The sequence below is a fragment of the Heptranchias perlo genome, chromosome 5, assembly GCF_035084215.1.
Source record: "Heptranchias perlo isolate sHepPer1 chromosome 5, sHepPer1.hap1, whole genome shotgun sequence".
In the NCBI taxonomy this organism is placed as follows: domain Eukaryota; kingdom Metazoa; phylum Chordata; class Chondrichthyes; order Hexanchiformes; family Hexanchidae; genus Heptranchias; species Heptranchias perlo.
In genome coordinates this window covers 25,275,825-25,298,397 of record NC_090329.1, presented here as the reverse complement: position 1 = coordinate 25,298,397, position 22,573 = coordinate 25,275,825, and the positions used below count along the sequence as shown (strand labels likewise).

Sequence of the window (22,573 nt, the reverse complement as noted above, 5' to 3'; positions counted from 1 at the left end):
AATCAAGGGATATGGGGATTGGGCAGGAAAGTGGAGTTGAGGTTGAGGATCAGCCATGATCTGATTGAATGGCGGAGCAGGTTTGAGGGGCCGTATGGCCTACTCCTGCTCCTATATCTTAAGTTCTTATGAATGGCCTGTTTCTATGCTGTAAATTCTATATAATACAATATAATATATATCAGGATGAAGAGAGGACAATCTGGGAGTGCAGAAACCACAGGAAGTATACAACTTGCACTAGGTGTACCCAAACAATCTGTTACCTAGGTACGGTGAAGGAGCAGTGCACGAGGAGACCTAGGCTGTGAGCCAGGGCCACTTGGTCCATAAAGACGATCAGTCATCTCCCAGGCACCAATAGCGATAGTGAGGGTCACCACTGCTCTCAACCTTGGTGTCATGGGATACCTATAGGGGATGTCTCTGAAGTTCTTTGTGCATTAACAGAATGACAGACTGCAAGATATGGTGACAGTTAATATTTTAAGCACGGGGCGTATGTGTTTTTGCGGGTGTATTTTCTCCCTGTGCGCTCAGAGTCTGCGTTTTGCTGTCTGATGTGCACCAGCACTGCGCGCTGCCCTCGCTGAGGGTGCCAGGAGGGGGTTGACTGCACAGCCAGCTGGAGAGTTGCACGGGACACAAAAGGCCTGTTGGTGACTAGTGCGCACACATTACTGTCAGGCACATTTTGCTGGAATGCATTTAAGAGGAAGCTAGATAAACACGAGGGAGAATGGAAGAGAAGAATATGCTGATAGGGTGAGGTGAAGCGGGGTGGGAGGAGGCTTGTGTGGAGCTTAAATACCGTCATAGATCAGTTGAGCCGGATGGCTTGTTTCTGTGCTGTATACTATATGTAATTGCTGTAGGCTCGTGGATTTTGGAGGCAGTGTTTAGTGTGACTTGTTCAGGGCTGTGTGGGGGCACGGAACTACCACTGCCGTGGGTGCCAAGCGGCTGCTTTTGTGTTATTGCGTGCATTGCCGTTACTGCCGGTAATCTCACCGTGCCCACTGATCGGAGACAAGGACGCTGGTCTTGGAATCCCTACCACGTGGTTGGCCGCAACCATTCTCCGAGACTTGAAGACCAGCTGCCACTGCTCCCTTGGAGTTAAGAACTCCCAAAAGCATCTAAAAGTAGTGGGATCATTTATACAGAAAAGACTTGGATTTATGCAGCGCCTTTCACGAACTCAGGATGCCCCAAAGCTCTTCACAGCCAATGAAGTAATTTTGAAGTGCAGTCACTGTTGTAATGTAGAAAACGCAGCACAGCAAGATCCCACAAACAGCAATGAGATAATGACCAGATAATCTGTTTGTGATGTTGGTTGTGGGATAAATATTGGCCAGGACACCAGGAGAGCTCCCCTGCTCTTCTTTGCAATAATGCAGTGGGATCTTTTACATCCATCTGAGAGAGCAGATGGGGCGTCGGTTTAACTTCTCATCCGAAAAACGGCACCTCCGACAGTGTCGCAATCCCTCAGTACTGCAATAAAGTATCGGCCTAGATTATGGAGCTCAAGTCTCTGGAGTGGGACTTGAACGCACAACCTCCTGGCTCAGAGGCGAGTGAATGCTACCCGCAGACCCACAGCTGACACTGCGTTTATGAGAGAGACTTGCACTGTGCCTATGAGCTCTGTAACTAGGGCTATGAGTGCAGGTGCCATAGCCTCAATGACAATCTGGAGTGCAGATAACAGTTCCTCCATGACAGTGCAGACCTGGGAGTTGGACTCAACGAGGCACAGGCCATCTCCCACTGTTGGGTCAGGGGCAAGTGACTCTTCAGTGGAGGGTTGGGCTGTGGCAGCTTCCATGTTAAAGCCAGCCCACTGAAGTTCCATCAACATGCAGTTCAGCTTGCTGCACCCTGCCCGGCATCAGACACCCCCTCACCATCCTTCACCATTGGTGTCTTTTCATCAATGTTCAGTTTCAGTTCCTTGTGTTTCCTCCTCAACATTAGTATCAGAATCCCCAGTAGTGTGTGTGTCACTGCTTATTCCTGATCAGATCTGGAGAAAGATAGTTGGTGCTGTAGCTTGTGCTGTTGAGTTTCAGCTCATCCGATTTGGGATGTCCTTGTTCCAGGAATAGGGCAGATTTTTAAAAATTCATTCATGGGATGTGGGCCTCGCTGGCAAGGCCAGCATTTATTGCCCATCCCTAATTGCCCTTGAGAAGGTGGTTGTGAGCCGCCTCCTTGAACCGCTGCAGTCCGTGTGGTGAAGGTTCTCCCACAGTGCTGATAGGTAGGGAGTTCCAGGATTTTGACCGTGACTATGAAGGAACGGCGATATATTTCCATGTCGGGATGGTGTGTGGCTCGGAAGGGAATGAGCAGGTGGTGGTGTTCCCATGTGCCTGCTGCCCTTGTCTTTCTAGGTGGTAGAGGTCGCGGGTTTGGGAGGTACTGTCGAAGAAGCCTTGGCGAGTTGCTGCAGTGCATCCTGTGGATGGTACACTGTGCGCCGGTGGTGGAGGAAGTGAATGTTTAGGGTGGTGGAAGGGGTGCCAATCAAGCGGGCTGCTTTGTCCTGGATGGTGTCGAGCTTCTTGAGTGTTGTTGGAGCTGCACTCATCCAGGCAAGTGGAGAGTATTCTATCACACTCCTGACTTGTGCCTTGTAGATGGTGGAAAGGCTATGGGGAGTCAGGAGGTGAGTCACTCGCTGCAGAATACCCAGCCTCTGACCTGCTCTTGCAGCCACAGTATTTATGTGGTTGGTCCAGTTAAGTTTCTGGTCAATGGTGACCCCCAGGATGTTGATGGTGGGGGATTTGGCGATGGTAACGCCATTGAATGTCATGGGGAGGTGGTTAGATTCTCTCTTGTTGGAGATGGTCATTGCCTGGCACTTATGAGCCCAAGCCTGGATGTTGTCCAAGTCTTGCTGCATGCGGACACGGACTACTTCATTATCTGAGGGATTGCGAATGGAACTGAACACTGTGCAATCATCAGCAAACATCCCCATTTCTGACCTTATGATGGAGGGAAGGTCATTGATGAAGCAGCTGAAGATGGTTGGGCCTAGGACACTGCCCTGATGAACTCCTGCAGCAATGTCCTGGAGCTGAGATGATTGGCCCCCAACAACCACTTCCATCTTCCTTTCCGAATCGGGATGGTGTGTGACTTAGAGGGGAACGTGCAGGTGATGTTCCTGTGTGCCTATTGCCCTTGTCCTTCTAGGTGGTAGAGGTCACGTGTTTGGGCAGATCATATATCTGTTTGTCATTAGATACCTTGTTATGCTCTTGTGTGTTGCTCATTTTGATGCAACATCATGCAAATCATGAAATATCTGAATATGCCGGTACTTATCACAAGTTCAGCACTGTCCTCTAGTTCCCGATAACCAGAAACTCTCCTGCCCAAACCATAATTTCCCAAGGATTTAATGGTTTTATGGCTGTCAAGCACATCCCCTCCCCCAATCTGTTGCATGCAGTGACCTCTGGTTATTTGCTGGTTTAGTATTTAAACATGAGAACAGTGTGTTTTGAGCTAGTGATTAGCACCTTCAATTTCCTTCCTGCATATACTGTTTGCTATCTGAGCATGTATAATGAGATTTGCACAACGCTTGCAATTTTCACTTCTGCAGCATGACTGACCTCAGACTTCCAAATATTTTAATGCCAATTGGGACTTCAATCTTTGGTCAGTATGCTTCTTGTGTAATATTTGGCTCTCATTACTGCCTGTGACTGCTGCCTGTGACCGTTCCCGGTGGCTCAGTGGGAGGCTCTCTCGCCTCTGAGTCAGAAGGCTGTGTGTTCAAACCTCGCTCCAGGGACTTGAGCACAAAATCCAGGATGACAACTCCAGTGCAGCACTGAGGGAATACTGCATTGTCGGAGGTGCCGTCTTTCAGATGAGATGTTAATTCGAGGCCCTGCCTGCCCTCACTATTCGTAGAAGAACAGGAGAATTCTCCCTGTGTCCTGGTCAATATTTATCCCTCAACCAACATCACTAACACAGATTAGCCATGATCTTATTGAATGGCGGAGCAGGCTCGAGGGGCCGATTGGCCTACTCCTGCTCCTATTTCTTATGTTCTTATGTTCTTAGATTATCTGATAATCATCACATTGCTTGTGGGATCTTGCTGTGCTCCAATTGGCTGCTGCCTTTCCCTACATTACAGCACTTCAAAAGTACTTCATTGGCTGTAAAGCACTTAGGGACATCCTGAGGTAATGAAAGAGGCTGTATAAATGCAAGTCTTTTTTTAAAAGTGATTACTACCAGTCGCCACCAGTACTTCTCCCTAGTGCAGTTGTACTCATATTGACTTTCAAATCTTCATGTCCATATTCCTTCATAGCCCCGCTCTGTTCCACCCCTGCAACCTCCCATCAGGAGGCATCACAGCTCTGGGATTTTCTCTCTAAAGATGACCTCTCCTGCATGCATGCTGATGGAAACTTTCTGTCTTTGGAACTTGCCAGATGTTGGGGGCAGTCCCTTCAGGTCAGCAATGTAAAAGTGGAACAACTGGGCTGTATAAATGGATGGACAGATGGAGCTCACACCTACCCATGGCCAGAAAGAAGAGCAGCCACTCGTGTACACTGCTGTGAACTATGTGCTTTCAGCAGTCTGAGGGGTCTGGGTGATGAGGGGTGGGAAATACCTTTTTATGTCAATCTTCGTGCCACCTCATTTATATTTCTTTGCTGCCATCCACGTCAGCAACTGATCAAACTGAATTTTTAAAATAAACTATTTGAAAATTGTACAGAGACCAAGTCCCATTCCCCCATTACCCCTGTGCTCGCTGACCTACGTTGGCTGCTGGTCCAGCAACGCCTCGATTTTAAAATTCTCATCCTTGTTTTCAGATCCCTCCATGGTCTCGCCCCTCCCTATCCCTGTAACCTCCTCCAGCCCTACAACCCTCCGAGATCTCTGTGCTCCTCTAATTCTGGCCTCTTGCCCATCCCCGATTTTCATCACTCCACCATTGGCGGCCGTACCTTCAGCTGCCTAGACCCTAAGCTTTGGAATTCCCTCCCTAAACCTCTCCGAGTCGCTAGCCCCCTCTCCTCCTTTTAAGACGGTCCTTAAAACCTACCTCTTTTTCAGTCTTTTGGTCACCTGTCCTGATATCTCCTTATGTGACTCAGTATCGATTTTTGTCTGATAACGCTCTTGTGAGGCACCTTGGGATGTTTTACTACATTAAAAGCGCTATATAAATGCAAGTTGTTGTTGTTTACATTATACAAAATGTCTCCAGTGAAGATATTGATTGTAATTAGCTGCTCCTAGTCAATCTCTAGTATCATCGTACACGTGGAGTCAAGACCAATTGTTGTCTTCAGGTGAAGTGAGGTTAGAGGGCAGCGAATAATTAGACCAGGGTGCTAATTTTGAAGTCATAGGTTCTGTTAGTTTTATTTAATGCTTTGAATTTAGATTATTATTTATAGTTAACAGCAAATTGTACAGCAGTTTGGGGAGCAGACCAGCTATGTTGCTTGAAGCATCAGAGTTTCTCTGAGGTGAAGACTGAGTAGCTGGGAGATGCAAAATGAGTCACAAAATACAACGCCACCACTGGCAAGAGGGCATAATTACAACGTGACAAGTTTACATAGGTAATTTTCATTACAAATATGGGCATAGAACTGTATAATTAGAAAAGTTGACAGGAAGTGCACTCAGACATAAGATCTTTAATGTATTACGGGTAGTGTCACGTGACATGACAACATGCTAATTAGCTGGAATCTCTGAGCAAATTCAACAGAGGGTAGTTAGGTTTGATTGGTCAGTGCACAAGTCTGTGTGTCAGCAGTAACGGAGAGTTCTCTTTTTGACTCCAGTTAGCTGATATTTCAAAGCTGCAAAAACCCTGGAATAAAATGGCTAGTGGCTCCAAATGGCAGCCTGAAATGTGACTAATTTACGGTGATGGATTCTGCCTGCACTGTTCTAGGGAACCCTGGAAGGTCTAGTTCGTTGAAGGACGCAGCCAGATTGACCTGATAATTCTTAATTCACTTGATACAACTTCAATGCTCGTTTAATAGTCGCAAACCCTTGGGTGTATCAACGACTCCAGAATATTGTCCATCCTCTGTGCCAGTCTCTTTTAATATTTTACTTCAGGAAAATAATTTATGTGCTTCACGTAATAGGATGTTAATGTTACTAAATTAATGTTAAGGTTGGCTTTATTGCCATACAATATACGAAGCACACTTTATCTTAGTCATAGGTTTTCAAAAGAGGATCCTTGAATGAAGACAATTCGGAATATTTTCTTAATGGCGAGAGACTAGGAGCTGTGGAGGAGGAAAGAGATTTTGGTGTTCATTTACACATCACTAAAGACTAGTGCACAGGTAAAAAAAGTGATCAAAAAGGCTAATGGAATGTTTATCACAAGGGGCTGGAATACAAAAATGAGGACATTATATTTCAGTTGTAGAGAGCCTAGGTCAGACCCAATCTGGAGTCTTGTGTTCGGTTCTGGCACCTTACCTCAGGAAGGATATGTTGGCTTTGGAAGGGGTGCAGCGCAGATTCACCAGAATGATAAAGGATTAAATTGTGAGGACAATTTGCATTAACTTAGCTTGTATTCCCTTGAGTTTAGAAGGTGATCTAATCGAGGTATTTAAAATGATAAAGGGATTCGATAGGGTAGATACAGGTAAACTACTTCCTCAGGTGAAGTAATCCAGAACAAGGGGCACAATCTTAAAATTACAGCCAGGCCATTCAGGAGTGAAATCAGGAAGCACTTCTTCACAGAAAGGATAGTGGAAATCTGGAACATTCTCCCTCAAAAGGCTGTGGGTGCTGGGGGTCAGTTGGAGCTTTCAAGATTGCGATTGATAGATTTTTGTTCGGTAAGGGAATCAAGGGACATTGAACCAGGGCGGGTAGATGGAGTTGAGGGTAGATCAGCCATAATCCAATTGAACGGCGGAACAGGCTCCAGGGGCTAACTGGCCTCCTCCTGTTCCTATGAATCCCAGGGTTGCTGAGGTCGTCAGATTTGCGTATTTGTTGACTCACTGTATCTGTTGCTGTAAATGTTGTTAGACTAATAGCAATGTTTCCTGTAATAGCATTGTGTTCCTTTATGCAGTTGACACTGTCTTTTGGACGTTACAGCAGGGTCCTTGGAGCGTATCAATATTTGTGTGGAGTTCCCTACACGGAAACATTTTAGAACCATTCTCTGAGGCTCCTAACTGGCCATTATTTTTAAAAAACATTATTTCTCTTTCTTTCACCACTGGCTTTAATTCTGTTCCATGTAGGGTGTGTGTATGTATGTTTAGCATTTAACCTGCCCTTGTGCATGACACTACATTTTCCTAAGTTATTTGCCAAACATGGATCCAATTCTCCCAGCACATCTAGATCTGCCTGTAGCAACATAGTAGGTACAGCACAGAGGAGGCCATTTGGCCCATCGTGCCTGTGCCGGCTCTTTGAAAGAGCTGTTTATTCAATTAGTCCCATTCCCCTGCTCTTTCCCCATAGCCCTGTAATTTTTTTCCCTTCAAGTATTTACCCAATTCCCTTTTGAAAGTTACTATTGAATCTGCTTCCATCACCCTTTCAGGCAGTGCATTCCAGATCACAACAACTCGCTGCGTAAAAAAATATTTCCTCATTGTCACCCCATTGGTTCTTTTGCCAATTACCTTAAATCCGTGTCCTTTGGTTGAGCATCCACTATAGTCCTGACACTCGCATCCGCCGCGGCCCCATCCACAAACTTGAAAGATCATTCTCCCAGCACCTACATCTAGATCATTGTGAAAATAGCAAAGGTGCTAACACCGATTTTTTTTTTTTTTTCTCCCCCCGCCCCCAGAATTCTATTAATTTCCCCCCCCCCCCACTTCGATCATGAATACTTTGCCTCTGTCCTCACAAAAGAGAGGGACGATGCAGACATTGTAGCTGAGGAGGAGTGTGAAATATTGGATGGGATAAACTTAGTGAGAGAGGAAGTATTAAGGGGATTCGCATCTTTGAAAGTAGATAAATCACCAGGCCCAGATGAAATGTATCCCAGGTTGTTAAAAGCAACAAGGGAGGAAATAGCGGAGGCTCTCACCACCATTTTCCAATCCTCACTAGAAACGGGCGTGGTGCCAGAGAATTAGAGGACTGCTAACATAGTACTATTGTTTAAAAAGGGAGAAAGGGATAGACCAAGTATTTACAGGCCAGTCATTCTAACCTCGGTGGTGGGCAAATTATTGGAATCAATTCTGAGATTCAGGATAAACCGTCACTTAAAAAGGCACAGGTTAATCAAGGACAGTCAGCATGGATTTGTGAAGGGACGGTCGTGTCTGACTAACTTGATTGAATTTTTTGAGGCGGTAACAAGGAGGGTCGATGAGGGTGGTGCATTTGATGTAATCTACATGGATTTTAGCAAGACTTTTGACAAGGTCCCACATGGCAGATTGATCAAAAAAAGTACAAGCCCATGGGATCCATAGGAAAGTGGCAAGTTGGATCCAAAATTGGCTCAGTGGCAGGAAGCAAAGAGTAATGGTCGATGGGTGTTTTTGTGACTGGAAGGTTGTTTCCAGTGGGGTTCCGCAGGGCTCAGTACTAGGTCTCTTGCTTTTTGTGATATATATTAATGATTTGGACTTAAATTAGGGGGCATGATTAAAAAGTTTGCAGATGATACAAAAATTGGCCATGTGGTTGATAGTGAGAAGGAAAGCTGTAGACTGCAGGAAGATATCAATGGACTGGTCAGGTGGGCAGAAAAATGGCAAATGGAATTCAATCAGGAGAAGCATGAGGTAATGCATTTGGGGAGGGCAAACAAGGCAAGGGAGTACACAATAAATGGAAGGATGCTGAAAGGTTTAGAGGAAGTGAGGGACCTTGGAATGCATGTCCACAGATTCCCGAAGGTAGCAGGACAGGTAGATAAGGTGGTTAAAAAGGCATACGGGATACTTTCCTTTATTAGCCGAGGCATAGAATATAAGAGCAGGGAGGTTATGCTGGAACTGTATAAAACATTGGTTAGGCCGCAGCTTGAGTACTGTGTACAGTTCTGGTCACCACATTACAGGAAAGATATGATTGCACTAGAGAGGGTACAGAGGAGATTTACGAGGATGTTGCCAGGAAAGATGAGGAAAGATTGTATAGGCTGGGGTTGTTCTCTTTGGAACAGAGGAGGCCGAGGGTGATTTAATTGAGGTGCTCAAAATTATGAGGAGCCTCGATAGAGTGGATAGGAAGGACCTATTTCCCTTAGTGGAGGGGTCAATAACCAGGAGGCATAGATTTAAAGTGATTGGTAGAAGGATTAGAGGGGAGTTGAGGAAAAAACATTTCACCCAGAGGGTGGTAGGGGTCTGGAACTCACTGCCTGAAAGGGGGATAGAGGCAGAAAACCCACATTTAAAAAGTACCTGGATGTGCATCTGAAGTGCTGTAACCTACATGGCTACGGACCAAGCGCTGGAAAGTGGGATTAGGCTGGGTGGCTCACTTTCGGCCGGCGCGGACACCATGGGTTGAATGGCATCCTTCTGTGCCCTAAATTTTCTATGATTCTATGTGTTTATCTAGCTTAAAGATACGGGCAAGGGATTCGCTCAGCTCCCGTCTCAACTCCTTAAGGACCCTCTGGTGGATGGATATCCTCTGTCCCGGCAGCCCAACCTATCTCTTTTGAGGTTGATTGATCTCCTGATAGTGGAAAATTAGCAACGTGTCGAGACCCTGTTCAGCTTTATTGCAACAAAATTGAGAAAGCCCTTGGGACAAGAGATTGCAACAGCTGCCGAGGTCAGTAGCTTCATTTTGAGAGCTGAGTATAAGATGTGGAATAATAATTGAGACGAGCATGAGCTACAAGTGTATAAGAGGAGCCTGGGCCAGTTTGGGTGATTTGTGTACAAGAGTAACTGATCGCCATCGTTCTGTATACGGTTATTTAAAAAATTCATTCTGGGGATGTGGGCGTTATTGCCCATCCTTGGTTGTCCAGGGAAGGTGATGGTGGGCCGCCGCCTTAAACCGCTGGTAGCGGTTTTGATGCAACCGAGTGACTTGCTAGGCCACTAAGTTAAGAGTCAACCACGTTGGTGTGAGACTGGAGTCACATATAGGCCCAGACCCGGTAAGGACTGCAGGTTTCTTTCCCTAAAGGACATTAGTGAACCAGTTGGGTTTTTACAAAAATCTGACAGCTTCATGGTCACTTTTACCAATACCAGCTTTTTATTTCCAGATTGTTTGTTTATAAACTGAATTCAAATTCTCAAACAGCCCACGGTGGGATTTGAACTTGCGTTCTCTGGATTATTGTTCCAGGCTCTGGATTGCTAGCCAAGTAATATAACCACCATATCTGTGTACTTTCCTTGTTCTAAGACTGTCTCTCCCTCTAGAGGAATGGTCTGGCCCAGCTCTCAGCAGCTTGAAATATAGAGTTGTGGGTGCAAACCCATATCCTATTCCAGGCGATAATGTAATGCTCATGTAGTTTGCAAATGCTGTAGGTTGGCTCCCTCCACGGCCTCACCTCTCCCTATCTCTGTAACCTTCTCCAGCCCTGCAACCCTCCGAGATCTCTGCGTTCCTCAATTTGGCCTCTTGGGCGTCACCATTTTCCATCGCTCCACCATTGGTGGCTGTGCCTTCAGTTGTCTACTCCCTAAGCTCTGGAATTCCCTCCCTAAACCTCTCTACCTCTCTCTCCTCCTTTAAGATGTCCCTGAAAACCTACCTCTTAGACCAAGCTCTTTATGTGGCTCGGTGTCAAATTTAGATTACACTCCCGTGAAACGCCTTGGAACATTTTACTACGTTAAAGGTGCTATATAAATGCAAGTTGTTGTTGTTATGGGTGGCCTTTTCTCATTCATATTCTACACCCTTTCTATTCTGTATCTGCAGTACATTCACCAGAAGCCAGTTATGATAAGAATGTGACTGGTCCATTGGACTAGTTGGTGCATTTAAACACATGCCTGTTTCCTGCACTGAGCTACACTGCAGCTGACTTCTTGTGTAGCCTTTGTGCTAACAACTTCTAACACATACTTGTGTATACAAATAATATAGTGTTAATTGCAATTATTATGTTAACTGCCAACTGTGGGTGGTGTCATTTTGTTAAACGGTTGGTAGGTGCCTTTAGTCTGTACTGGGACTGAGTGATTCTCTGCTTTAATTACAAGTCCTGGTTGAGTTGGGAGAGGTATTGTCTATACAATGAGGAGAAAGTTATTACAAAATACTGCGGATGCTGGAAATCTGAAATAAAAACAGAAAATGCTGGAAAAGCTCAGCAAGTCAGGCAGCCTCTTTGGAGAAAAAAAGTGTTACCCTCTCGACCTGAAACATTAAATCTGTTCCTTTCTCCACAGATGCTGCCTGACTTGCTGAATATTTCCAGCATTTTCTGTTTTTATGTTATTACAACAGGTGTCTTATGATGAACACAGGAACAGGATTAGGCCATTCAGCCCCTCTGCCCCATTTCACCATTCAGTTATATCATGGCTGATCTGCATCTTAACTTGCCCACCTTGGTTACCGTATCCCTTAATACCCTTTGCCATCAAAAATCTAGCAATCTCAGTTTTGAACTCTCCAATTGACCCTCAGCATCCACAGCCTTTTTGGGGGAGAGAGTTCCAGATTTCCACTACCCTTTGTGTGAAGAAGTGCTAAGAGATGTACAATTATATGAAAATAATCAACACATTTCTGACCGAAAACCATTGAGATCATGCAGAGAAATATGGCTCACTGGGATTGTGGAATGAATGTAAGAACATAACTCTACAGATCTCAAGACAGAATAGAATAGTACAGTGTGACCATGACTTCTGCCTGTTTGCTCCAATACCCCAAGTCCTGAAACATCTCCATCAAAATCATCCAGTAATCTCCTCTTCTAACAAAAACAGCCCTAAGTCCCAAAGTACAATACCCAGAGTGCATGGTGACATGTCACCTGGGCAAGGTACAAGTGACAGGAGAGAAAAATGCATCAAACATAAATATTTAATTTTTCCAGTATTCTACATAGTTTAAGCTGCTAAGTAACATTTCTGAGCTGAAGGTGTATGGGGATTTTTTTTTTCTGCCAAGAGAGACAGATTTTGTGCTGGGACAGGAGGGGGAGAGAGGACTGTTTATGAAGTACTTCAAACACTGAGTTCAGGCAGCTTTGGTAAGAAAACAATGGCAAGTAATGAGGAGAAAAACATGGAAAAAAAGACTTGCATTTCTGTAGTGCTTTTCCCAAAGTGCTTTACAGCCAATGAAGTACTTTTTGAAGTGTAGTCAGTGTTGTAATGTAGGAAATGCGGCAGCCAATTTTCACACAGCAAAATCCCACAAATGAGATAATGACCAGATAATCTGTTTTTAGGTGTTGGTTGAGGGATAAATATTGGTCTGGACACCAGGGAGAACTCCCCTGCTCTTCTTCGAAATAATACGGTGGGATCTTTTACATCCACCTGAGAGGGCAGACGGGGCCTCGGTTTAACATCTCATCCGAAAGATGGTGCAGCGCTCCCTCAGCACTGACCCTCCAACAGTGCAGCGCTCCCTCAGTACTGCACTGGGAGTGTCAGCCTGGATTATGGGCTGAAGTCTCTGGAGGGGGACTTGAACCCACGACCTTCTGACTCAGAGGCGAGATCACTACCCACTAAGCCACCGCTAACACGGCATATATCCTTTATAATAATATAAATAACTGAGAAAGAAAGTTTTTGGGGCAGAGAACGGAAGAATAAACAATCACCAAGAACAAATTTTGCAAATCCGCAGTGGGAGGTAGGGACATAATATTTCATAGTGCGTACTGAATAAAAAGTTTTGGAGAGAGAACAATAGAAGTTACTTGAATCTTGAGCAAGTTTTGTGAAGTGGTGGGTATTACAGATATTATACCTATGCGGCTTATATTGTTCAATATCAGTAACTTGTAATAGGTGTACCTCATGAGTCATGTAATATATGATGATAATATATAATTAATGCTAATATGATGATGGGCAACCCTTTAAGTATCAGCCGGACTGCGGTAAACGGCAGAAGGAGTGTTCCATGTTTAGGACTACCCGCGAGCATTGCCACTATAGATTGTAATAAACTTTCAGTGAGGTTATAATCGTACATTGGAGTCCTGGCCCGGTGACATCCAACACAACAACTGCTGCTAGCAAAAATCAAGTGTTCTCATGCAGACTATGTTAGCAAAACTAATAGGCATGTTGAAAGGTTTCCAGGCAGTGAAGAGTCTTAGGCTTCAGATGATTATTATAAACAATAGAAACTTTTTTTGTGGTTTATGATGTTATCTGATCCTCTTAATGAGATTGCTGCCTTGGAAGTACTACTTCCATTTCTTTCTTCCACTTTTTTAAATAGAAGTGGTTGTGGAGTGTGAAAACAAGGCAGCAATCTCATCAATCAAATGTTGATTGCTCATTAAGTTCAAAATTTTGATAGGATGGTTGCCATCCTGAGATAACTTTTAATGTAATTACTGCGGGCTCAATGAGTAGATAATGAACATTTGATTAGCCATGAATAAGACTAATCAGTATATCCGAACTGATCTACCACAGTATTGCTCAAAGATTTTTTTAAATGTCTATCCCTTTACTTTGTTTCCATAATTCTTTGCGCCTCTCACAATCTTTCTGTTTGTCCTCCCTTCATTTGTCTGTCTCTCTCTCTCGCCCAGCATGTAGTAGTATGATTCATTCAGCATCAGCAGTGCTGAAGTTGGTCCAAGCACACCAATATGGCACCAAAAACTAATTAAAATCCTTTGCCCCTCCCCCATTTTCATACTACGCAATTCCGAATAAAAGCTTGATAATCTGGAGTTATTTTGAGGCTGGAATGTAATTTTGTAGTTTGGTTGCCTGTTTATAAACTGCTCGAGTGCTCACTCGTGCCGTCTGCACTGCCAGCTGGAGACTTTTTTAGATTGCCCCTGGTTATCTTCAAGTTCTGTGTAAAATTCAAATTGAGCCCCTCCATCTAACAAAACGAAAGCTTTGCTGTATTCATCAACAACTGGCATTTATATCACGCATTAACGTAGTAAAACGTCTCAAGGAGCTTCACAGGAGTGTAATCAGATTAAATTTTGATATCAAACCGAGCCGCATGAGATATTAGGATAGGTAACCAAAAGCTTGGCCAAAGAGGTAGGTTTTAAGGAGCATCTTAAAGGAGGAGGAAGAGGCGGAGAGATTTAGGGAGGGAATTCCAGAGTTTAGGGTTTAGGCAGCTGAAGGCACGGCCGCCAATAGTGGCGCAAAGGAAGTGGAGGATGGACAAGAGGCCTGAGTTGGAGGAACTTGGAGAGCTCAGATGGGCTTGGATCCACGATCCGAGGGTGGGCAATGAGGAGGAAATAATCAGTGGGGTGCAGGGACTAGAGGCCACGTGCACTCGGGAGTAGTGTAACCTCAAAGTACTCCATGTACAATCTGGATGTTTGTGTTTATAACAATCTATCTGCTCACTGCAGCGTTTAAGGACTTCAGCCAAAGTACAGAAAGACCTTGCTGCGTCATCTGCGACCTCTCCTTAGTAACAGAAATACTTCTTTATGACAACATACCCTACCGGGAGCTCCGTGTGATGGAGGAGGATCTGTCTTTTGATTTATTTTCCCCCCGCGATGGGATGAAAATCTCTTCTGTCTGCTGACTGTAAGGGTTCTTTGTGAAATGAGTTTGGGCCGTCTCAGTGTGGCCCCTCGCAAGGGTTGGAGAGCACACATCTGCTCCTAATGCGGCACCAGTTGGCAACCTATCTCACTCCAAGAAGCCGCAGGACAGCTCATGTGGAAAATGGAAACTATCAGACGGGTGCAGGAGGGGATGCTGTTCTGAGTTGGGAGTAGTTGGTGGAAAGGAAGAGCGAAGCAATCTATTTTAAAAACTGTAAATATAAGGATATGACAAAGGCAGATAAAAAGAAAAAAAAGAAAGACTTGCATTTATATGGTGCCTTTTACAACCTCAGGACATCCCAAAGTGCTTTAGAGCCAATGAAGTACATTTGAAGTGTGGTCACTGTTGTAATGTAGGAAACGCAGCAGCCAAATTGTGCACAGCAAGATCCCACAAACAGCAATGAAATAATGACTAGATAATCTGTTTTTTGTGATGTAGGTTGAGGAATAAATATTGGCCAGGACACCAGGGAGAACGCCCCTGCTCTTCTTCGAATAGTGCCATGAGATCTTTTATGTCCACCTGAGAGCAGACGGGGCCTTGGTTTAACGTCTCATCTGAAAGACGGCACCTCCGACAGTGCAGCACTCCCTCAGTACTGTACTGGAGTGTCAGCCTGGATTTTGTGCTCAAGTCCCTGGAGTCGGACTTGAAACCAGGACCTTCTGACTCAGGCAAGAGAACTATCCACTGAGCCGTGGCTGACATGTTGTGATAAATACGTTGAATTAACAAAGTCTAAAGAACGCATCACAACTCCCGAAGACACTGACTTGTCCATGGTTAGAGGCAGCCTGCGAACATCTTGCCTATTGGCTGCACTTAATGCTTGAGCCTGCACAGACTGAGCTAGCGGTTCATTTGAACATGGAGGGCATGAAGTGAGGCCTGCCCTGGCCCCTCCCAATATCCACGCTTGCACTAGAGACACTTGACAGCAGTCAAGAGTGGGGGTGCAGCTTGCTTTTCTACCACTCCCCCCTCCCCCCAACAGTTCAGGGACACTGGTACTAATTGGAGCTCCCCAAACCATAGCTACCTCCACACAGACCAAATCAAATCTGGGACTTACTATCCTGTGTGGCCAGTACCTCGCCGGGAGTCGCGAGGCTGTGTGGCCAGTACCTCGCCGGGAGTCGCGAGGCTGTGTGGCCAGTACCTCGCCGGGAGTCGCGAGGCTGTGTGGCCAGTACCTCGCCGGGAGTCGCGAGGCTGTGTGGCCAGTACCTCGCCGGGAGTCGCGAGGCTGTGTGGCCAGTACCTCGCCGGGAGTCGCGAGGCTGTGTGGCCAGTACCTCGCCGGGAGTCGCGAGGCTGTGTGGCCAGTACCTCGCCGGGAGTCGCGAGGCTGTGTGGCCAGTACCTCGCCGGGAGTCGCGAGGCTGTGTGGCCAGTACCTCGCCGGGAGTCGCGAGGCTGTGTGGCCAGTACCTCGCCGGGAGTCGCGAGCCACCCATTAGGCCATTGTGGCCTTTTTCTGTTGTCTGTTATTAGGGTTGGAAGAAGGCGGTGAGGGAGGGGAGAGAGATTTACTGACTGGTTCTGGTTAATCAGCTTCAATATTCTACCATAAAATATGTTTTCCGAACTTTGGGGAGATTATCTTTTCATTTCTCACCCTTGACTTTCCTTTTATACATTTAAAAGAGCTCAAGTGATTTGGCAGTTGAGAATTAAAATCGAGCACACCGGGTGCAAATAGGGATTTGTTCTTTTCAAGTGCTGCTCATCTGCAATTAATATCCTCCAGTCCTGCGGAATGGACCTGAAACATCCATTGTTCCACAGCTGGACCTGCTGAATATTTCTGGCTTTTTCTGTTTTTGTTTTCAGATTTCCAGCATCGGGTATTTTGCAAATAATTTTGCTGCTTTAACATAGTGAGATTACATAGAATTTACAGCACAGAAACAGGCCATTTGGCCCATCAGGTCCATGCCGATGTTTATGCTCCACAACAGCCTCTTCCCTCATCTCTTCCCTCCCCTCTTCATCTCACCCTATCAGCATAACCTTCTATTCCTTTCTCTCTCATGTACTTACCTAGCTTCACCTTAAATGCAACAATAGATACCCGAATCAATAAAACTCTTGCTGTTTTTTCTGGGTGAAGTGTGACCATCTCTCACCAAACTCCTTGATCTGCTCTTCAATCCACGCCTGTGGTTGTGAAATTGTGTGTTTAGCTGCGGTATTTGGACTAGTTCCTCAGCTGGATAACACCAATATTTACAAGGCTGCAGAACTCACTAGGGGCCGGGATTTTCAGTTTGGTGGGTTTTATACTTAATGTAGGATATTTATGATTGGTGAGTGGGACCACTTCCCCCATTTCCCAATGTCGGCATCGAGCAGTCCAGGTTAGACGTGGCACAGGCTTCGACGTGGAGTAAAGCGCTCTAACCCTGCCCAGCCCAGCCTCCAGAGAAGTGCTGCTTAGCCAAAAGTGTGAAGCCATAACTTTCTGGCTCCGAGGTGAGAGTGCTGCCGTGGGCTGACCAGTGAACGTTTTGCACTGGAGAATGAACGGTAGCAGACTGATGACACATTGCTGTTGGGTCTTAGCCACGATGCAGCTGAAACGCACTCCTGCTGCCTTCTCAGTGGGAAACAACGCAAGGCCCAGCAGGGACCGAAATGAAATAAAGCAGGGAGCAGCCTTGCAAGTTTAAATGACAAGGAAAGGTCAATTAATCTGGGTTTTTCCTTCTTTGGAAAGATAAGCATCCAAATAGGAGTTTTGAAGATTTTTATTTGATCCGGACCAATCGTTCACTGTGGTTGAGAATCAAGATCCCAGGAACAGACGGCTAAAACGAGGAAGTTGGGTTTAAGAAGGGAAATCAGGTGGAACTTTTTCACTGATAGTGAACTGAAGTTAGATGAGAAGGTTATTGAATCAAACTAATCTGATCAAGAGGGAAAGGATTGAGGGAAATGTCGAGAAGGCTGCTAGGTGGGAATGGGATCTATTAAAAAAGGGTGGGCTCGTTATAAACCTTTCCTGTTCCTCTTTTTAAAAATCAACTTCAGTTCTAAAGACCAGGGGGGGAGTAACTTTGAATGGGACATGGAATTGATGCCAATGTGTTTTTTATGTAGCAGCATTTGTAAAAGTCCTTATACTCTCTAAACAAAAAAAGCACCTGTTTGCTCAGCCCCAGCTCCATTCCAAATTATAGACTAGAAGCCTCAAAGATCAGATTGTTACTGTAATTGTGCCAAATCTGTTCAGAAGGTAACTTACTCTGAACACAATGTCTTGTAGCTTCAAAAATGCAAGCCCCCTCCGAGCAAGAATATGCAAGTTTGCATTTAAAAACCATTAAGCCCTCGCCGCCTTGCTTCCAACTTTGGCAGTCAGTATCTGTTTTTATTATCTCTTTCCAACCTGTAACCTGCCCAGATGCTTTTCAGACTTCACAAGTTGCCTTTTAAGGTTGTCTTGACACCTGCCCCCGTTGTTTGTATAGTTGGGATTAGTAGGGGTCATTGAAACATTCAACTTCACAGGAACAAATGTTTAAATCACAACATCGCTTATAATATTGCGAAGAAGATAAGTAAGCCTGAGGATTGGGAGAGTTTTAGAAACCAGCAAAGGATGACCAAAAAATGATAGAGAGAGGAAGTAGAATATGAGAGTAAACTAGCAAGAAATATAAAAACAGATTGTAAGAGCTTCTACAAGCATGTAAGAAGGAAAAGATTAGCAAAAGTAAACGTTGGTACCTTAGAGGCTGAGACAGGAGAAATTATAATGGGGAATCAGGAAATGGTAGAGATGTTAAAACAAATATTTTGTATCTGTCTTCACAGTAGAAGACACAAAAAGCATACCAGAAATAGTGGGGAACCAAGGGGTTAATGAGAGTGAGGAACTTAAAATAGTTAATATCAATAGAGAAAAAGTACTAGAGAAACTAATGGGACTAAAAGCCGACAAATCCCCTGGTCCTGATGGCCTGCATCCGAGGTTTCTAAAAGAGGTGGCTGCAGAGATAGTGAAAGGCATTGGTTGTGATCTTCCAGAATTCCCTGGTTCTAGAACAGTCCCAGCGGGTTGGAAGGTAGCGAATGTAACCCTGCTATTCAAGAAGGGAGGGGAGAAAGAAAACAGGGAGCTACAGACCAGTTAGCCTAATATCAGTTGTCGGGAAAATGCTAGAATCCATTATTAATAAGGTAGTAACAGGGCACTTAAAATCATAATATGATTAGGCAAAGTCAACATGGTTTTATGAAAAGGAAATCAAGTTTAACAAATTTATTAGAGTACTTTGAGGATGTAACTAGTAGGGTAAATGTAGTATATTTGGATTTCCAAAAGGCATTCGACAAGGTGCCACATAAAAGGTTGTTACACAAGATAAGGGCTCATGGGGTTGGGGGTAATATATCAGCATGGATAGAGGATTGGTTAACGGACAGAAAACAGAGAGTAGGGATAAACGGGTCATTCTCAGGTTGGCAGGCTGTAACCAGTGGGGTGCCGCAAGGATCAGTGCTTGGTCCTCAGCTATTTACAATCTATATTAATGACTTAGATGAAGGGACGGAGTGTAATATATGCAAGTTTGCTGACGATACAAAGGTAAGTGGGAAAGTAAGCCGTGAAGAGGACACAGTGTCTGCAAAGGGATATAGACAGATTAAATGAGTGGGCAAGAAGGTGGCAGATGGAGTATAATGTGGGGAAATGTGAGGTTATTCACTTTTGTAGGAAGATTAGAAAGCAGAATATTTTTTAAATGGTGAGAAACTATTAAAAGTTGATGTTCAGGGAGATCTGGGTGTCCTCATACAAGAAACACAGAAAGTTAGTATGCAGGTACAGTAAGCAATTGGGAAGGCAAATGGCATGTTGGCCTTTATTGCAAGGGGGTTGGAGTACAAGAGTAAGGAAGTCTTACCGCAATTGTACGTGACTTTGGTGAGACCTCACCTGGAGTACTACGTACAATTTTGGACTCCTTACCTAAGGAAGGTCATACTTGCAACGAAGGTTTACTAGATTGATTCCTGGGATGAGTGGATTGTCCTATAAGGAAAGATTGAGTAGAATGGGCCTATATTCTCTGGAGTTTAGAAGAATGAGAGGTGATCTTGTTGAAACATATTAGATTCTGAGGGGGCTTGACAGGTTAGATGCTGAGAGGTTGTTTCCCCTGGCTGGCGAGTTTAGCACTGGAGGACATAGTCGCAGGATAGGGATCAGACGTTTAAGACTGAGATGAGGAGGAATTTCTTCACTCAGAGGGTTGTGAATCTTTGGAATTCTCTACCCCAGAGGACTGTGGATGCTGAGTCATTGAGTATATTCAAGGCTGAGGTGGATAGGTTTCTGGACTCTAGGGGAATCAAGGAATATGGGGATTGGGTGGGAAAGTGGAGTTGAGGCCAAAGATCAGCCATGATCTAAATTGAATGGCAGAGCAGGCTCGAAGGACCGTATGGCCTACTCTTGCTCCTATTTCTTATGTTCTTATGAATGAAAATGAATGGCGGGAGTACATTGAACAACACTGTAAGGAAAATCCCAATTGACTTTGTCGATATGGAGCTCTCCCAGGTCAGAGGGTGTAGATTTAGAACATCCTCTGGACATGAGAGGACATCTGTAAATGCAAGTTTTTTCTTTCTAGGTTAGATGTAAAAGAAAGAAAGATGTGAATTTATATAGCGCCTTTCACGACTTCAGGATGTCCCAAACCCCTTTACAGCCAATGAAGTACTTTCATTCAGGACACCAGGGATAACTCCCCTGCTCTTCGAAATAGTGCCGGGGATCCACCTGAGACGGCAGACGGGGCCTCGGTTTAACATCTCATCCGAAAGACAGCACTTCTGACAGTGCTGCCCCTCCGACAGTGCAGCGCTCCCCCAGTGCTGCCCCTCCGACAGTGCAGCGCTCCCGCAGTGCTGCCCCTCCAACAGTGCAGCGCTCCCCCAGTGCTGCACGTGAGTGTCAGCCTGAATTATGGGCTCAAGTCTCTGGAGTGGGACTTGAACCCAGGACCTTCTGACTCTGAGGCAAGAGTGATACCCACTGAGCAACGGCTGACACCAGAGTATGTAGAGTAATACTCCCTCAACTTTCCTGAAACTGTGTGCCTCAGCTCCCATTCAAAAGAACACCCCTTATTGCAACTGTGTGAAATTTCCCATTTCTCCCATCAGCCATCCTATGGCCTGTCTGTAGTGTTGAATTGGCAGTTTAATGCTGGGTGTGCACACTCACCAGGAGCTGGATTGAAACTGCTGCGTTCATTCAATGTTGGACCCTCACTACCACCAGCGAGACGAGACCTTCATCCATTAATCTGTCTGGATTCAAATCCAGGCCCTAGAAATGAAAGGGTCGCGTGTGACTTTGTAGCATCAATGGGCAGCCAGTGAGTTTAGTCCCAAGATTGCAACTCACCTGTTTTTTTTTGAACGGACCATTCAGAAATTACTAAAATATAAGCTCAAATACCAAAAGCCCAGTTCTTGTCATTTGAATTGATCAACCTGGCGTTATTAATTTAACTTTGCCTCTGACAATAAGGTCTGTGATATGACAGCGTGCTTCAAGTGTATGTGTATGATTACAAAAAGCCTGTTTATTATTTCACACAAGAACAGTTTGGGAAAAGCTGCAAGAGGTACATGTGATTTCATTGGGACACCCTTCCAAGATGGTGGAACTTTGATAACCCACCCAAACCAGTTTATGTACAAAAGTTTCTCTTTAAAGGAAATGAATGTGTTTTACATACAAGCATACGAACAATGAGGGTCAGGAAAAGATCCTCTGGTCCATCCAGCCTGTCCCACACAATCGTGATACCTTGTGTATCACAATATATACACTCCCCACCCCACACCATGTGATCTCCTGGGAGAGGCGAAAACAGATTAAAAACCCAGGCCAACCTAGGGGAAAAAATCTGGGAAATTCCGACCCCTTTAATGATGGAAACTAGTCCAGGCGATCGCACTGGCCCTGATAATTCTATGATTCACATTACCTACCTTTTGTAATACGAGGTCCTCCTTTATTTGGCTTGACCCCTTTCTCCAGTTTTTCACTGATTTAAAAAGAAAGCCAGTTTGGATTGGTCCACAGGTTCTGCGCATTTCAGCCTATTGCTGGGATAGGAACAGGAGGGGGCCATTCAGCCCCTCTAGCCTGTTCTGCCATTCAGTCAGATCATGGCTGATCTGTATCAGCGGTGCTCTCCCAGTCTGGTTCATTCATTCTGTCTCTCTCTGTCTCCTCTCCCCCCCCCCCCCCCCCCCTTCAGTGTGGTTCATTCTTTTTTTTTTCTCTCTTTCCCCCCCCCCCCCCAATGTGAGCTGGCAGGATATTCAACCGGGGGGGAGGGGGAGTCTTGGCCGAGTCTGACTCCCCTGTCCACACATCTACTTTCCGGCAGGAGTTGATGATTGGGAGCATGACCCCTAGCTGCAGTTTTTTTCCCCCTTTCCCCATGATGCCCTCATCATTATCTGACTGAGATTTGTTAATTTTATAATCCAAGGATCCAACCTGATTGTTCACACCTCAGGAGGGATATATTGGCCTTGGAGGGGGTGCAGTGCCGATTCACCAGAATGATACCGGGGCTAAAAGGGTTAAATCATGAGGGCAGGTTGCATAAACTAGGCTTGTATTCACTTGAGTATTGAAGATTAAGGGATGATCTAATCGAGGTGTTTAAGATGATTAAAGGAGTTGATAGGATCGATAGAGAGAAACTATATCCTCTGGTTGTGGTGGGAGAGTCCAGAACAAGGGGCCATAATCTTAAAATTAGAGCTCG

General features: G+C 45.1%; 1 protein-coding gene across 2 annotated transcripts in view; it reads left to right on the top strand.

The window, feature by feature from the left end:
- extl3 (exostosin-like glycosyltransferase 3) overlaps positions 1–22,573 on the top strand; it is an 83,510-nt gene that overhangs the window by 3,219 nt on the left and 57,718 nt on the right. Inside the window, exon 2 of one of the 2 annotated variants that reach the window (XM_067984154.1) lies at positions 9,610–9,828. The exons of the other annotated variant lie outside the window; for it this stretch is intronic. The gene's annotated coding sequence lies outside the window, so the exon portion shown is untranslated. The remainder of the gene's footprint in view (positions 1–9,609; positions 9,829–22,573) is intronic. 2 annotated transcript variants of the gene reach the window in all.